At 52.2% G+C, this 13,354-nt stretch overlaps 1 protein-coding gene across 4 annotated transcripts in view; it reads right to left on the bottom strand.

The window, feature by feature from the left end:
- Positions 1 to 13,138, bottom strand: part of SLC45A3 (solute carrier family 45 member 3) — a 31,125-nt gene extending 17,987 nt beyond the window's left edge. For 2 of the 4 annotated variants that reach the window (XM_075775764.1, XM_075775768.1), the window contains exon 1: positions 12,858 to 12,916. The gene's annotated coding sequence lies outside the window, so the exon portion shown is untranslated. Of the gene's footprint in view, positions 1 to 3,791; positions 3,986 to 12,857; positions 12,917 to 13,117 lie in introns of those variants that run through there. The other 2 variants (XM_075775767.1, XM_075775766.1) reach the window with 2 other exon arrangements.
- Positions 13,139 to 13,354: the final 216 nt, after the last annotated feature.

Raw genomic sequence — 13,354 nt, 5'->3', positions numbered from 1 at the left:
GCTACGCTGCAATCGCTTCCCTGCAGCACCCGCACCGTGACTGTCCTGCTTTCGGGGCTCCCTAAAAACCAGAGCTGTGTCCTGGCCCTTTTGGGCTCGCTGCTCTTCTGATGCACAGACTGAGCCCCGGCCCAGCAGACACACGTGCCGAGACTGAAGGCAGGTCACTGCCCGCTCCGTTCTGTGAGCTGAAAGTGAGAAGCCAAAGGGAGAAGAAGGAGCCATGTTTTAAGCACCTGCAGCTATCAGCTGATTTTCAGGAGGTTTGTGCTGGTTTTGGCTGGGACAGAGCCGGGAGAGGACACGGCCGGGACAGCTGATCCCAACTGACCAAAGGGACATTCCATACTGTACGGCGTCATGCTCAGCGTATCAAGCTGGGGGAAGGAGGAGGAAGAGGGGGGACGTTCAGAGCGATGGCATTTGTCTTCCCAAGTCACCATCGTGCGTGACGGAGCCCTGCTTTCCTGGGGATGGCCGAACACCTGCCTGCCGATGGGAAGCAGGGAATGAATTCCTTGTTTTGCTTTGCTTGCGTGCACGGCTTTTGCTTTACCTATTAAACTGTCTTTATCTCAACCCACGAGTTTTCTCAGTTTTACTCTTCCAATTCTCTCCCCCATCCCACCGGGGGGGGAGTGAGCGAGTGGCTGCATGGGGCTGAGCTGCTGGCTGGGGTGAAACCACGCCAGGGCTGCATCTCCTTCTGTGGGTCACCCAACCAGACTGTTCCCATTCAGACGCTGAGCAAAGCTCTTGTCTCCCATCACCACCACACCACTACCTTCCCTCTCGGCTGGGGCTCGCCGAGACGGACCTTTGGCCCTCCTAACCTGGGAGGCTGGTTAGTCCTGATGGTTAGCAGGGTTGGGCTGGCTCACATCTGCAGAAGCTTTGGGAGGAATTTGTTTCTGATATCAGTGATTCCTTCAGGTAAAGGGGCATCTGTGAGAGCAAGGGACTGTTGAGTGTCTTCTGTGTTTTACAGTCAGCAGCAAGGGCACGTGAAACAGGTCACTAATTGTCCCACATTCATCAACTGGATAAAGTAAAGGCACCAGGGAAAGGGAAATGAAGGCTCCTGTGAGGTGGATGAGAAAGTCAAAATATTTGTTAAGAACGGGAGTTAGGAAAGGACACTTTCCCAGCCCAGCAGGCTAACAGCACTGTCCATGCTCTGCCTGTCGTACAGAGAGGATGCTTTCCAGGGTGGAGGAAGGTCTGTCCCGCTTGCCCTTCACTCTGCACGTCTCCAGTATTTCACGCTCCTTTCGGGAGCCGTGCCAATAGCTCTAGAGACGCTTTATCTTCACTCTGCAACACGAACATCAAACAGACAGCAGGGCAGCCCACAGGCTCCACTGACCTCCTGTCCCACAACCTGCTTCTTCCTTTGGCAGACAAAGGAATTGCTCCTGGCAGGAGGCTTTCTCCCAGGCTTTGGCTGCCCGAGCTCCCATGCCTGCCTGTTCGACCAGCGGAAAAGAGACAGCAGCAAAGAGTGGCCAGTTCCAGCCTGCCGCTGCCGCCTCCGCCTCCTCCTCCTCTTCCTCCTCCTCCTCCCCTGGCCGTTACAAACAGGAACCACCTGTCTGACTAACCGAGGCCACGCTGACACTTTCGGAGCTTGCTGCGCCTCTCAAAGGGACAGACATCAGCCCGGTGCACGCCGCGATGCCAGCGGGTGTCATTAGCTCTCCTGCAGCTGGCAAGCATCATTGCCACATTAACCCACCCCCCCTCGGAGCCGAGCGGCAGCAATGGGCTTCAGACTGCCGGGGAGATCCCGCTGCAGCCCACGCACCTCTCCAGGATGAGACACGGTGCAGAGAGGAGCTGGGCACCGTCCTTTCTGCAGACAAGCAGGGGCTGAGGCTAAAACCTCGCCTTGCTGCTCTGTAGCTCGGCCCCATTTCCATCAGGGACACTGCAAAAAGATGACTGCACCGGAGGGCCAAGTCCAGCTGCGATGGGACGTGACGTGACGAAGGACTGAGAGCCCCAATAAACACCCCATAGCTGAGCTCAGCCGCAGAGGGATCTTCAGACCGTGCTGAAGGAACCACGATGGGACTGCTCGTACCTGCCGGGCGGTAGGATGGTCTCGCAGCATTTTACCTGCTCAGGACCGGCATCTAATCACTAAACTTCATTAAGCACGCGTAAGCCTCGCACACCCCTAAGCGCGTGCAATGCGACCAAAGCAGCAGCGTTTTCAGGCTCCGCTCTCAAAAGCTTCGCTCCTTCTAGTCACCCTCTCCTGAGTCGGCGTCAGGTCTGCTGTAAACAGCTCGAGACCTCCAGACAAGGTTGGCTGGCTCTACATCAGAGCTACGGCTTTGTTTTGCTACTGCATGACCCAAGCTCTTGCTTTTATTCATGAGAGGAGCCCCTGCTTTGGGGCAGGAGGGGAAATGAGAGACGATCCGGTTCCGCTTTTCACTCCTTTTGGGTGTTTAAATACTGTGCCCATCACCCTGGCATTCGGTGGGAGTCAGCCTCTCTCCCACCCCCTCTTTTTTTTTTTTTTTTAAATTATTTTTAGCAGAAGAATAAAAATGTAAATTGAACTGGAAAGGGAAAAAATAAGCCCCCTCCAGGTGCCCCCCTTCTCCGCAGCGTGGTAACGGGCACAGATTATATCCGGCACCACATGACCAGGGCCCGTATTTATATGTCAGTGTGTAAAACCCACCCCGCTGAGCCGCCTTTTCTCTGCCTGGGGCTGGGGGGCTTCTGCTACGCGTCTAGTCAAACAGGCCCACAAAGGGGATTAAGGAGAGCCCCTCAGCCCCGCAGAGTAATCCATCAAATTATCCCTTGTTGGCGTTGCTGTCCTCTTCAGAGGGGAAAAAAAAAAAAAGGCAAAAAAAAAAGAAAAAAAAAAAAAAAAAAAAACCCTCCTAAAGGCTTTTAAAGGCACTGAAATTACACTTGAGCCTGAAACACTCCACCCAGCTGCTCCAGCCCACAGCACAATGGGCTGGTTGTAAAGGGAATACCGGGAAGCGAGGGGCGAGGAAAAAGAGCCGGACGCTGTGCAAAAGGGCAGCAGCCTCCCCAGGCGTGAAACTCCAACAGGTGGCTCGGACCCCCGCGCTCCCGGGACCCCCGCGCTCCCGGGACCCCCGCGCTCCCGGGACCCCGCAGCAGCGCCGTGCCGCTAACGCCGGGCTGCACGTCCCGCACACCCGCGTTCCCCTGTGCCGGGGGGGGGGCTCTGGGGCATGTTTGGTGTGCCCGGATGGACCCATGGACGTGTCCTCATCAGAGGAGAGGTTTGCAAAGGCTGCACCCAGCCGCGGAGCAGCACCCGACCCCTCTCCTGCTGGGGACCGGGGCCAGGGTCCGGCGGTGCCCCTGACCACAGGCTGTAGCACTGTCACCCCGCGCATACATACGCATACACAGTCGCCAGAGCCCTGCAGCCGGACAGTCCTTCAAAACCCCCACAGAACACTTAACGCACACAACAGACTTGCCTAAGGCTCGTGGCATCTTCGGCAGTGCCCCGCGGGCAGAGCAAAGCCACGGAAAGATCACGCTCGCCAGAACTCTGCGAAGGGCTGCTTGGACGCTGAATCTGTATTTTCCCCCACCGCAGCTACCTAAACGAAACAATTGCCCGTGAACTTTTGTGCTGGTCATCACCACGCTATTTTGAGGTATGAAGTCTCATACCTTGCCTAAGGAAGCACGTGGGATTCCATGGGTTTGCATTACTGTAATCCTTCTTAGGGAGAAAGGATCACCGGGAGTGAAACGGGGAAAGTGGATAGTAAAGCACTTACCCCAACAAACTGGCAAAGAGAAGAGCAAACCAGCTCTGGTGGAAGGTCGTTACCGCGCTGTCCCACTGCATGCTACACGAGTCACCTTAGCACTGAAAACAGGGACACGCAACTTCAGAATTTAACTAGTGCTGCGTAGAAGGAAGGTAACCCCATCTGCTACAGAGAAGAGATGGGAAGGCAGAACCCGTAGCTGCTTTATTCGGTCCGCTTTGCAATGCCTGTTCACAGGCCTGGGAAAATGGGAAGTGAAATTGGAACTTCTGGTTTCCAACCAAAGCACAAATGCTCCGTAACGGCACGCCTGACTCCGCAGCAAGCCAACGCCACGGCTCCTCCTGCCTCCGGCACGCTGCGGCTCCAAGGCAGCCCCAGGACTTCCACCCCATGATACAGTTTTGTCATTTCTGGCTTTATGTGGAAAGCTGTGACAGTCATGGGGCCAGCTGAGTCCCCGGACGAGCCTTGGCGGGGGGAGAGGACAGTTCTGACCTCCTAGGAAAAACCAGGGGCCAGAGCAAAGGCCACGGCTGGCACGGACACGTGAGACTGCAAATCCAGAGCATCAGCTACGGACCCCAGGCTAGCGGTGGCCAGGAGCTCTGCAGAAACAAACTGCCGAGCCCCGGCAGGAAGGCTGGCGGGGCGTTCGTTAACCCAAACAGTACCCAACAGGCTGATCATAAAGTAGCAGTGAGGGGTCTGACAAATTCAACCACAGCGGGAGCTGCTGCCACCTAACACTGAAATCTCATTTCGCCAGAAGTAACGTTTGCCAAGGTCTGCGCCTAGGAAAGAGGGAGGAGAGCAACCGGGTAAAACCCCACGCACGGCAGTCCTCGGACAGCATCGGGCACAGACTCGTACAGTCCCTTTTGCTTAAAAGTTCTGGGAGCACGACCTCGTGCTCTTCCTCAAAGGATATACTTTGAATCCTAGACACACACAGAGCTAATGGGCTCTTTTGTAATCACATGGTAGTTAGTCCATTTTTTCATGGTAATTTTCTGGTCTGCAATTCCAGTTATTTGTGTCCCTGCCGGAGAAGTTTGATGCTAACATATCTCTCGGCAAGCCCTTTGACCTCCGCTGGCAGGTTGGTGGGTTTCTCCCTCTCTGTTTTCTGTCTCTAAAATGAGGTCATGGCTTTGAATGAGACAAAGAGCCTTTGCAGCGTGAGGAATAGCCCCAAGACAGCTGTGAGTACAGAACCCCCATCAGTCACATCAGACCCTGAGCGCCTGAGAGGCAAGGGAGCTGGGCAGCAGCCCGCAGCTCTCCCGGGAACGGCTGGGATTTACCCCCCTGCTCTGAGCAGAGATGGTGCAACCGCTCATATCGGAGCCGGTGCAAGAACGGATGTGGAACAGGCAGCCACCCATGGTGGAAGCATTCAAAGGGGGAGGGAATCAAGCAAAAACTCTCCAAATACTACAGATTGGGAGCTGCTGTAAGACACCCCTGTCCCCCTGGCAGAGCGACCGCTTTCCCCCCCACTTGCTGGCTCTCCAGCCACCCGTGTTCCCAGCCCACCCCGGCTCCAGCGGCCAGCGCAGGCGGGTTCGTGCCAACACACCAGACCGTCAGCGAGGCACCTTCTGTCCCAGCACACAGCCAGCACCCTCCGCCAAAGGGACCGGCGAGGAGCACGTGCGCAGGGAGTGACAGGATTTCTCCGGGGTGCTTTAAGGTCAAAGACCATGTATCGGAGTCCCGAGATCTTTCTTGTAAGAACAGCGGTTTTACGTGCCTGGGGTAGCAAAAGCGGCACAAGCTCCGGCTCTGCCCGCAGCACACCGACTGCTCCGTGCTAACGAGGGTCCCTCTGATCACTGCCGGAGCGGAGAGAGTCTTTCCCTTCTCATGACAGCCCGGTCATGAGGCCCGGGTCTGAAGACATGAGATTCTATGACCTTACTTCCGCCTGAAACTGCCTGGGTAATTGCAAAGATAAGAGGCAATCAGATTTTATTTTCTAAGACAGATAAGTTTCACTGGAAGATCTCTATGGGAAACTTAAGAAGCCTTTTCCTTTCCTCATTCTATCAGTTTAATGTGTTACGGACTCCGAACACGCAGGGATTTAACATCAAGCTGTAGCCGTTAACACGGAACGCACAGCAGCAGCGTTACGGTGTCTGGAAGGGGACTTTGCCGCTTTTCAAGAGACGGGGCTCAAAGCTGCCGTTTCTATAGGAGGTGAACGGAGCAAGGCATTTTTACCACCCCCCTCACTCCCCATCCCGTCTCTCCTTACGAACAGGAACCTAACTTCTATTTTGAGCCCTGGAAAGACTAGCAGTCCTAAGTTATTAGCTTTTTAGTAATTAAGCATGGAGTTCAAGTTCAAAGCTCCCTGGATTTTGCAGAGCCCTCCTGAGCAGGGGTGCTCAGGCTTTTTGTTGCACATGGTTAGTTTCTTGCTGCGACACAGACTACAGGCTGCATCTATCAAGGAGGACAGGCAGGAAAGCGGTCTGAGCACTGAAGTTACTTAGTGCTTGCTGAAAAAGTCTGCTGTAACGGCAGAGGATAAATGGAAGTTTGTGCATTTCAGGCTCTGAGCAGAGGCAGGATTTTCTCTCCACGCCAGGCTCCCTCTTGCCCATATTTACTGGAGTAAAGTTCAGTGAGCTACAAATGAAGCAGAAAGACCTCTGATATTCCTGCAACATGCTCCGGGCTGTCTTGGGCAGACAGCCAGGGCACCTCGGGCAGGCACAGTGCTGGCTTTGCCCACTAAGAGCTTATCACCAGCACCGTCCCGGGCCATTCTGGCTCTGCATCAGCATGTGCTAACTAGCCTTGGTAACAGTCTTCTGCTAGCAGAGGGGATAGCTAGCATTCCCTGCTCTTGCCCAAAAGGCTTACCCGCTGCTATCAACGTTGGCCACAGACAGTGATGAATGGGAGTATCTGGGGGCAGCACAAACGTAGGCTGTGTTCGCAGAAATCAAAGATGAAAGAGGCCCTGTTGAATCATCTTCCCCGGGGCTGCTGCACGACTGCTCCCAACAGCACATTCTCCAGTGATTTGTCCAGTCTGGATGGATGGATCTCGAGCACTGAGGTTGCAAGAATTTCCCCTGAAACAATATCCATGGGCTAAGAGATTTAATAGCTGGGAAGCATCCTGCATGCCTTCCCTCTCTCCCTCCAGTTATCCCCTGTGCAATTCCTGTGCTCTCCTTTTTATATGCATGGTCAGACCCCTCTCCAGACTACAGTTAGCCACTCTCCTAAACCTAGCTTTAGTCAATCCTCAGGAAAAGCCACCCTTCCAGGCCCATTAATTGCTCGGTCGGCCTTGGCTGTAGCACAGCAGCCTTTTGTTCTAGCATCGCTCCAGCTGCTCCCACCGCCCCTCGCACACAGGAGTCGTTTGTCATAAACATTCCCAAACGCACCTCTGGAGTCCAACAGCAACAGCGCCCGCACAAAGCCCTCCCCTGTCACACCAAGAGCCAGTACCTGGTACGCACAGACTGCTGCCCTGGAAAGCCACTGTCCTCTCATTGTTCCTTTGTGCTCCATCTCTTTGTATTTATGAACTGCCTCTCGCCACAGACCTACAAGGAAGCTCTCCCTGTGACCAGAACAATCCTTTATTCTCTTTGCACAGCTCCAAGCAAAGGGAGAAATTCTTCCAAAATCCAGACTGAGGTAGCGCAGCGATAACCAGCAAAGCGCACGGGCAGGGAGAGCACTAACAGAGGACGCTCGGCAACGGCAGCGTCAGCTCAGGTCTTGCACATCACCGAAACGCTTTGGGTAGCCCCTCTCCAAACAGGAGGTCACAACAGAAGTGGCATTACAGCCCTGGGCAGCGGGAAAGGAGAGCAGCATAACAGGCAGGATCAGAGGCAGGTGCTTCTCCAGAGGCAAAGTACAGCCCAGTATTTCCAGACAGAGCGCTGCTGATGGAAAAAGCATAAAGTCACCAGCAGGAAACTCACGCACAGGTTCCACCCCAGAGCCAGTTCTGCCCATTGCTGCTCAACTCGAAGCCGGCAGCTGGGGGGAGAGGGCAGAAGGGCGTTAGATTTGAGGTCTGACCACCACCTCGGTTTCTGTGATGTAGCGGGTCAGATCCCAGCAGGAATCGCTCCTCATGTTTGGTAAAGAAAGCGCGATCCACGGAATTTATTGCACGTACCATTTCACCCAAAGTCTTTACCCATAAATCTAAAGCAAGATTTAGATGTTATCCACAACTATGTACACATCATTCCTGAAGTTGGCTCTAGCCTGCTCTGCAAGAACATTAATGTCTTCTGAGTGCTGACAACTTGCACGGATTTGAGTCACTGCACTCATTATATTTGCATTTTTCTTGAAGTCCTAGCTCCTGGAGACAAACCACCGTAGAGAACTTCGGCTTCTGACAAAATGAAAGTGGGAAAAAATCTGCTCCCTTAGCTGAAAAGAAAAACCTTAGACCTCACAAACCAAACCCAGTGCCCGTCATTGTTTTAAGTTTCTTTTTTCAAATAAACCTCATTATTTTGCCAGAGGCCATCCTTCCACCTTCTGAGTATTCAAAACCTGGCAATTATGAGAATTCATCTGCAGGGTCTTGAGACGTGAACTAGAGGCAGTTTCTTTTAGGGCACGTACAGTAACAGGGAGAAAGAAAAACTGCTCAGAGCACCTGCTTATTGCTGCGTGTGTTCCAGCCGCCCTCCAGCACCGAGACAAAGAAGCCATTCGGACCACATTCCTACATCACATTTCGTATTTTGCCAGACAATATTCACGGGGGTCTGTTTCTCCTCTTATGCAGGCTGGCAAAATGTTAAACAAATATTTTTGAACTGCAAGAGGAACTGACAGTTTAGGATACAAAAACAAGGAGGAATGGCACAAATTTGAGGACCTCCAAGGAACAGCGTGAATAATAATAATAATAATAATAATAAATAGGTGACTTTATAGTTCCACTTATTTATATTTTTTGAACAAGCAACTTGATAGCTTAGTTGGTGGACTCACAACCAACTTTCTGCAGTGCTGTAATACAAGATCAGACGCAGATTCTTACAGCAGTGAAGAGCAACAGCAGCACAAGATACAGAACAGGATTCAAGGGCCACGTGGATTCAACATATTGTTAGTCTTAGATGGAGATAAACGTTGTTTGACTGAACAATACAAGTATCAGGACAGAGAACTGCAAAAATAATCCTTTGGTTTACTGTCTTCCTATTCTTTTGTTTGTGGTAAGTGCAATATTTCCTTTCTGTTAAGCAGATCCACACTTACAAGCGGTCTTCTATGAGCACATATAACGCTTGACTACGCTGCAGAGACTGCTTTCACATTTCCCCATGTTTTAAAAGCCAGGATTCCTCCGTGAGGGTCTCTGTCCCCTTTCTTAGCCGAGCCCTAGGGTTCCTGTTTTCCGTGGACAGTTTTGATGTCTGATATTAAGCATTCAGAAATAGTCAACATTGAAAGTAGCTGACAGCTGCTCACACGCTTCTCATGACTCCCTCGCTCCACTCATAGCGCAACCTCGACCATGAGTTTAACTGCACGGATCACGAGACTCTGCAGGGCGGCTGCCCAGGGTTAGGTGTAGTTACAAGCAGCTGCCCTATGCTGGGTGCCCCCCACCTGCTGCAGAAGCCACGGGGCACTGTCATACGATGGAATTATTTGCAACGGCAGAAGTGAACGGAGGTTCACCAGATATAACCCTTCTTGGTTTCTGCGCATCCCCCTCTGTAGCATCTCACTCCTCTCCATCCATTCTTACTTCTCTTGGGCTTTACAACTCCCAGTGCCTGGTCACCCCTGGCACTACCTGCAGCTGCTCTCCTCCCATCCCTCTGGTCCTTCTGCTTCTGCTCCCTCGGAGCCTTGAAGCCATCACAAACCTCCACAACTTTCACCCAATGGGTCAAGTGTTTTGCTTTGATGTTGCCTTAGCCAAAACAAGGAGACAGCAACACACGCATTAAAGAAAACCCAAACCAGTCAACTACCAAAACAAGACACTCCTTGGATGAACTGGTCCAACATAGAGAAAGGTGGAGGATAAACACGAACAGATGTTACTCATACTTATAGCTTGTCTGAAAAGCTCTATAATCCCACAGTGACAGAAGTGGTCTAAACCTCTGAAGAGACTAAAGTCAGAGGAGCGCATTAGTACTATCTCCATTGCCGGGTATGAAATATGCTTAAACTGCCTGAGAAGAGAGATCATCAGCAAATTACCATCAGCAATGTCTGCTATGTGTTTTTTCTTGTCATTTAAGCAAGCTCCTAGCACTGGTCTAGCCTGGTACCAAACCTGACAAACAGGCAGCTTGAATCAAACCAGCCGCTAGTAACGTCCAGGGAAGGCTACACAAACCCAGCAGCATCCTCAAGTTCTCCGCCACATCACCCTGAGCAGCACTCCTGCGAAAGGGAGGAGTCGGGAGACCGCCACAGGCGGAACTTTTCACACTGGTTTTTGTCAGCGTAAAACTACGAAAGCCAGAGATGGAGACTAATACAATCTAGTAGATTAGAAACATCACGTATAAAGACTGCTTTTACAGAGCATCGACATTTCACTTCTTTTGCTTTGTACCTTCCTCAGAAGTAATTTCCAAACCCTCAGACCTCCTTGTGGATCCAGCACAAAAGGCTCTGGGTTAAGATTTTCAGAGTGATGCAGGCACTCTGCAGACAGGCTGCTATTTCCAGAGAGGCTTTGCAAAAAAGACACGCGAGGAGACCCATGAAGTTATGTTTGAAGAGCAGTTTTTACCCTGTCACTTCATCATACAATGGATTTGATGCTTTTAGGACAAGCTTTTTTGGTCCATACCCTGAACAAAGCTTCTACTAGCAGCTTCATTACAGAACTGGGCAGCTAAGGTTATTTTTTTTATTACTATTTTTAAGAGCGTGCACTCACAATGCCATCAGCCACAAGAGTCCAGCCATCACCCTAAACTCCATACGGAGGCTTTAGTCAAAGAGCAGAGATGTGTACCTCAGTGGGAAAAACCAAAACCAACAACCCCCCGCTGCCCAAACACTGCCACTTGAGTGCTCCAGCAAAATAAACAGTTTGGGGAAAAGGTTAGTGAGAGTTTACGCTAGCCATCCATATTTTCTAGGGACTCTGGCAAAGCTAAAGCAGACCAAAAGCTACAGTTTCCAGCTCAGCGAGCAGTCCAGTGATTTCAGTTTCTCACGCTACGGATAAAGCATTTCTCACTGGCGACAAAAGTTGACTGCACACCTTGAAAAAGATGCTGCGGGTGGAGTACGCCTGGAGTCCACCGCAGGATCTACCATTACTCTATTATATGACAGTGATGATAACCTTAAGAGTCTGTGAGACTACTGCTTTGTTCACAGATAACGTTACCGTCACCTCTAGGCAGCTTCTCCACAGAGCCCTGTGGCTTGGTCTTCTCGCAACAGCTCGATGTTGGGAAACACCTTGAGGTTCAGGTACTTTAATTGGAACCTCTTCAAGACAAAAAGACACTCTCACAGAAGACACTGCACAGGCTACGGACGTAACTAGCTGCAGGGGAATATACCCACCAGCAGACAGTGCAAGAAAAATCTCCCTACAAGGACAAGTTTCCTACTAAATCCTAAGATTGGTTTATGCCCTGAAATACAGGGATTTATATCCCTTGTAAAGCTCTCACTTAATTTGCTATTAATTCTGGAGATTCTTGTTATCCATATCAAATTTCTAATCCTTTTTTCAAATCCCATAAGCCAAGCTCTCTTGGCTTCCACGAAGCTTTGTGGTAATAAGTTCCAGAGTTTAAGGCACTGCCTGGAATCCAAGCAGAGGGCTGGGAATCTGGCATTCCTGGCTCCGCCACCACAGCCACTCCCCGCCGAGCGGAAGGGTAGCAGCTACAGATGATGCAAGAAAGCCCAGGTAGCATCACACATTTTTCTAGGAGTGCCTGCATGACTTCAATGCCCAGGTCATTTGGGTACTTTTGAAGTTCTTACTCATGCTCTATTTCTATAAATTTCTAGTTATTCTCACGTTACGCATACAAGCACTGCTCTCTTGAACGCACACCTAGAACTAGTCCAGTGCCAGAATGGGATATGGTTTGAGCCCGGCCACTTTCTCTGTACTGCTCACGAGTCTGACAGATCTAGATGAGGACCAGGAAAGCTGTTCCCAATACATTTCCCTTCCAATTTTCTATTTTTTCTTTTTTAAACATAAGCAGGAAAATCAAGCATCTTGCCAAGTCTGGCCATCACCAGTGTAAAAGTATTAGTTTATCCTAGTGCTTGCCTCTTCCTCCTAAAGCTGCCATCCGCGGGAAGACAAATTAGTCTTTTAGTTTATGCTTACCATAAACAACGAAGGCATTTTGCCACCAAAGTCTCTAGTCATGCCGAAGTCGGCAATTTATGGCATAGCCACGTTACGATAGTTAGGTACCACTTTTAAGAAGCCAGCCTCCTCCAGCTCCCGCTGCGGCTGAAGGGGAGAGGCAGGTTAACCTGGCAGCAACTCTAAGCAGAGCCTACAATCGGGTGCAAGGAAAACTTCCTTTTGGCAAGTGCTGGCTTCCTCCCATTCTAAGGGTTCACTGACCTGTCCCCCCCAAGTCTCCAGGATTTCTGGAAGTCCACGGTCACATCACGCTCCCCAAAGTCTTTTCCCGTTCGATAATCTTTAAAATGAACTTGGTCGCAGCAGATGTCTGTGTAACAATGAGAAGTACGGAAAGAACTCACGCCACATCCCCGCGTTAACGCGGCTCAGGGAGGCCAGGAAAGGTGCAGCCCTACCTGCCGCCACTCTTGCTCCGCTTCCTGATGCGAGAGGGGGTTTGGGGGTTGGTTTGGGTTTTTTTTGTTTGTTCGCTTTCCCACAGCACAGCGAGCGCCGGAGCATCAGCAGGACCCCGGATCACTCAGCAACTGCCCCGTCCGAGCGGCCGTGCCCGGTCGGGACCCGGCGGAGCCGCGCTCCCTCCCTTCCCGGCTGCAAGGGCGAGCGCTGCTCTGAGCCCCCCCGCCCCCCGGGACCACCAACTCCGGGGTCCCCCCGCTCGCCGTCCCCAGCCCTACCTCGGCGGCGGCCGGGGCTCAGCCCGACACCCGGCCCCGGTGCAGCGCCCGCGCCTCCGCTGCCGTTTAAATGGGCAGGTTCAGGCCCGGCAGGGAGCATGCGCTGCCGCGGGCGGAGCGGGGCCGGGGGGGGGCCGGCCGGGACTCGGCCGCCCCCCCGGCGGGGAGAACAGCCCCCCCCCCCGCCCCCCTGGCCCGCAGCCCCGGGGCCGCGGTCGCCGCTGGGTCCCGGAGCGGGGCTGCCCCGCCGGGGCGCTCACCGTGCCCGGAGCGGGTCCCGCTGCCATCAGCCTCGTGGGTTGGTCATTCAGCGGGGACGAGTCATTCAACGCAAACAACTCGCATTTGAAAGAAAAGCCCTGCCTTTCTAAAAATTTCTTCTCCTCCCCCCCCCCCCCTTTTCTGCTCAGAATTACCCACAGTACGAGCAGTTTCTTGTTTTGTTTGGGTTTACTAATCTATTCATTACTTGTAATTGCTTGGATTGTATGCAAATG

Source organism: Balearica regulorum, chromosome 25 (genome assembly GCF_011004875.1).
Source record: "Balearica regulorum gibbericeps isolate bBalReg1 chromosome 25, bBalReg1.pri, whole genome shotgun sequence".
Lineage (NCBI taxonomy): Eukaryota > Metazoa > Chordata > Aves > Gruiformes > Gruidae > Balearica > Balearica regulorum.
This window is presented reverse-complemented; position numbering and strand designations above follow the sequence as displayed.